This window comes from Oratosquilla oratoria, chromosome 21 (assembly GCF_046742065.1).
Source record: "Oratosquilla oratoria isolate Oo_2021 chromosome 21, ASM4674206v1, whole genome shotgun sequence".
NCBI classification, from domain to species: Eukaryota; Metazoa; Arthropoda; class Malacostraca; order Stomatopoda; family Squillidae; genus Oratosquilla; species Oratosquilla oratoria.
In genome coordinates, this window is record NC_134797.1 from 25,764,948 (window position 1) to 25,769,947 (window position 5,000).

Sequence of the window (5,000 nt, forward strand, 5' to 3'; positions counted from 1 at the left end):
CCTTCTTCCTTTCCCTCCCTCCCTCCTCTCCCTACTCTCCTCCTCCCTCCCCCACCCTTATTCCCTCTTTTTTTGTCCTTCCTTTCTTCCTACCTCCCTCCCCCTCCCTCCTTCTTACCCTTTGTCTCTATCCCCTCCCTCCTTACCTACTTCTCTCCCTTCTTTCTCTCTCCCTCCCCTCTTCTCTCTCTCGCTATCCCTACTTTCCTCCTTCACCATCCTTCCTTCTTTCTCTGACTCCATCCTTCCCCATCCTCTATTCCTTCCCTCCTTCCTTACTTCATCCTCCTTCCTTCCCTCCTTTTCTCTCTCTCCGCCTCCTTCTCTTCTTCACTGTCCTTTCTTCTTTCTCTCCTTCCCTCCTACGCACTTCTCCCTCCCCTCTCTCCTTCCTTCCTTCACCATCCTCCCTTCCCTCACTCGTCTCCTCCACTCCCTTTTTCCTTCTATCCCTCTCTTATTTTCCTCTGTCCCTCACCCACTCTCTAATTCTCTCCCTTCCTCCTTTCTCCTCTTTTCTCCCCTGCCTCCCTACCTCTTTCATCATTTCTTCCATCCTCTCTTCACCCTCCTTCCTTTGTCTCTTCTTCCTTTCTCTCGCTCTCCCGCCTTCCTTCCTTCCTTCCTTCCCTCCCTCCCTCCCACTTCCCACGCATCCCCGTCTCTACCTAACTTCCAACCTGCTCATCCTATCCCGTGCAGACCTCCTATCCTTCTCTTTCTCTTTTGCTCTTCGCCTCTCGCCCATCTCCGCTCTTCTCTGAATCCCAGGACAGTATCATTGGCCATGTCGCCCATGACGTCAGCTCCACTTGTGGTGCTGCATCCGAGCAGTGGTTTCCGTTTCGTGTTCTGCTTTGGTGTCCCAGATGGTCCCCAAAGTCCGTCGTACTGTGCAATTGTCATCTCCTTTCTCCCCTTCCTTCCCGCGTCGTTCTAGTCCCATTCAATTTTCCCTCCTGTTGACACCTTTGCTACTTCCTACGTGCTTCCTTAATGTTGTGGTTCTACGTCACGATCTCTCTTGTTCGGAGCTCAGGCGATGTGTCATGGCGGGTCCTATCGGGGCTGCTCGTCGCGCGTGCTTCTTCAGTACCTCTCCCCACCTCCGCGTTTCTCCCACATTCTTCTCTTATCCCGTTTGTAACAATCCTTCCTGTTATGTTTATACTTAATTTTTGAGGTGTCTACGTTCCGTCCTTCCCGCCCCTTACTTTGACCTCCGCCAGCTCCTTCCGTAGTCTTCCTTATTTTGATTAGGGGACGGTGTTTTCTGAACCAAATTGGGTCGTCTGCTGAAAGCCAGAATTCATTTACAAACGACGCTACTCTCCGAGTCAAACCTCTGACCCAAATACGTCATTCACAGGTTCTGTTCGGCCAAAGCAGACGACTCATCTCTGACCCAAATCTGTCCTCTGTTCCTCTCTAAATTATTATCAAAACGAACATGGCAATCAATGCAAGCTTTAAAACGTAGATGGCGACTATCGTTCTTATATATTTTTATTCGCAAAGGGAACCCCCTACCCTCCCTCCGCTGTTGAAGCATTAAGACATTCTTGCTCGAACGACTGTGAGCGGCCCCACATTTCACAAGTAGTGACACCCAAAGAAAATTCATCTTATATGAAAACAAAAAGCCACACGATTTTGTTCGACTGTCTGAACGTTGTTTTGACCATTTGAGAGAGTAATCAACTGTCTTAAGCAAAAATCTCTCTTTTCAACATTTCAACCCACCTTTGGGCCAGCAAAGGTAGATACGTTGGTAAACTGTACTCCACAACAACAACGACAATCCTCTGGGGTAGTTGATTCGGGTGGTGACGTCACATGTAAACAAACACGGCAGAGGGATCCAGAAGTGGGATTTATCCACGTCGCCGCTATTTTAAAGCGATAACAGTGTCCTGTGTTATCTTTGTTTATTCACTGCTCGCACAAACGATATAAAGCCAATGCAGCTCAACGTTGATAAGTGGTATTCGAAAAAAACCCGGAACTATCATTTTTATAGTCATGTACGGCGTATAAAAGAGTTGGTGATAATTTTTCAGACATCATGTATTTATTTCCACTGTGTATCTTTCTTCTACTCCTAACGGGTAAATCTACCTGTGCTTGAGAATATCTGATCTGTACATTGTTCCGTGATGATGGAAGGACAACTAATATTTCCTTCTCTTTCTTCTTTTCGTGTCAAACAATATCGATTTAATATATCTAGACTTTGCAAAAGCTTTTCATACCGTCCCCCAATGAAAGACTACTTACTAAATTAGCTTCACACGGAATAAGTGGTAGCTATAAGTTGGACTAGCAATTGGTTGAATGATCGAAAACAGAGTTGTTCTAAATGGCAAAACTTCTAGATGGAAAAATGTTACGAGTGGAGTTCCTCAGGGTTCCGTTCTTGGGCCACTTCTATTCATGGTATATATATATATATATATATATATATATATATATATATATATATATATAAATGATGTAGACCACGGAATGAAATCTATTGTCTCCAAATTTGCTGATGATACAAAAATGTGCGAAATGGCAAATGATCACTTAAACCAATTAGGTATTAAGAAGATTTAGATAAACTACAGCAATGGCCTGAAAAGTGGCTAATGAAATTTAACACAAGTAAATGCAAGGTTGTATACGCCGGTGAAAATAATAGTAAGTACGATTACAAGTTGTTTGGAAATTCGTTAACAAAAGTGGATGGTGAAAAGGTTCTCGGCGTAATTATCAGTAACGATCTCAAATCATATAAACAGTGTATTTCAGCCTCTGAGAAAGTAAATAAGATTCTAAGGCTGATTGCGCGATTTTTTGACTTCAAAAGTCCATCTCTCATTAAAAGCTATATAAATCGTTAGTTCGTTCACATTTGGAATATGCTGTTTCTGTATGGTCACCGAATCTCATTAAAGACATTGATAGATTAGAAAAAGTACAACGGTCATCACATCTCTTCTTATATTCGTTTTAATCTTTGGGCTTCTGTCATTTCATGGTTCTGTCGTTTTATTTGGTGAGTGGTGATTCTGTTTTCATTAGCTTCTGTTTTCTTGTTCTTCCACTAGATGTCGTCATATCGTCTTCTTCGCCTGTTTCTCTTTGGCAAATTTACGCAGATCCCTCATATAGTATCTCCCCCATCCCGCTTTCAATGTCATTACGAGTATGTCTAACTTAATTTTACTTTGTCATACATAAAATTTTTATAGCCTTAGGACTTCTTTTGGTCCCATTAGGCTTTTTTATTTTATTTTTCTTTTGCAGATTTGGGCCCAACGACATCGCTGCATATACTCGTACAAGGCAATGCGTGATCATGGTCTTAGCCACGTTTCGGGCCAAAAAGCTGAACGCTACTGTATTGGTCCATCGAGTATATGCTTCTCTAATCATATTATCCATGGCTTCATTTGGATCAAATTCATTGGTGACTGCTGTCCAAAGACATATTTAGTTCTTTCTTATTTTGTATGTTACATTTTTGTGCTGTTCCTTTCTCGCATATGCATCACGCTGCATTTACTGGTATTGAATTCAATTTGTCATCTTTGTCTCCAGCCGAATATTACACCAATATTTGTCTTCATGATTTCCGTTAAAATCTCATTCTGTTATTCTCGTTAGGAGTCTAGTATTATCTGCAAACTTATTAAAGCAACTAACTACTCTATGAGATCGTTTACGTACACATAACATAAATGATACCAGTATCGACTCTTAAGACCCGAATAGTCACCTCTCTCCAGTCAGACAACTCTCTTGATTGCAATTACTCCGTTATAAGAAAATTCCCATCTATTCCAGTAGATCACCTTCAATTTCAACCTTTGTGTTGACCTTTCATTTTAATCTCTTATGAAGTATTTCATAAAAGGCATTCTTCAAGTCTAAGAATACACATTTCATCCACGCTTGTCTCTTCTGAAGTTACAGTAACTGTCGTAATAACTAAATAGGTCTGTCACACAACCTTCCTGTTCTAGATCTACAGCACCTCTTTGATATAAATTTCTTTTTCTCGATAATTTTCAGGTGTTTTGTTTAGCATGCTGGTTAGCGACATTGGTCTCAAGTTGAATGGATCCTTCCAGTCTCCTTTTTTTTTTTCTTTACATGGGAACAATGCCAATTTTCACTTGAAATGTCATATGATATTACAACTGAACAATTTAACCCTTTTGTTTGCTCGTGTGTATATATCCTGTGCCTATAAACAAGTGCAGTTTATGTGAATATGAGGATACATTTTCGTATATGTGCAAGCAAACTTTTATCCTTAGGGTAACCAATGGGCCACCCACATGTGGGCGGTATGTCACAGTCATCGAAGGGAGACCACAAGATAAACAAAAAAAGAAAGAAGAAAGAAGAAAAAAAGGAAGAAGAAGAAGAAAAAGGCTGCCGCCATGGAAGGGTCTTCAGAGGCGCAGCGAAGGAGATTAGGAGCTTTCGTGGTCTCTATTCAACTGGCGTCCCTTGCAGGTTTCCTTCATTATCTACGCCCCGCTGCGCTGCATCGATGCCACGATGCTTCTACAGTATAGCAGTGCTTCTTAACCTTTTCCAGTGCCCTTAGTACCCCTTGATATCTCAGAAAATTTTCTCGTACCAACATCCAATACAAATGCAAACGTATGAAAAGGATGAGTGACACAAACCTTGCTTTCCTTTCTCATACTGTAGTAAACATACAGTACCATGCACTGGCTAGCTATCATATCTCGTGTCCCAGGTTTAAGTTTTCGCACCTCTTGGGAACAGGTACCCCAGGTCTTAGAGCCAATGTTCTAGAGGTTCTATACCGAAGGAAACTTTCTGTACCAGCTCGCTGTGTACGCTGAACACACATGTTATGTGCGTATATTCTCGTACATACATACATATACCAAAGGGCTTTTCCCCCTACACGGAGGGTAGCCAAAAAGAAAAAGGCACAGAAACCACTCCCACCCATTCCATTTCCTATATATTCC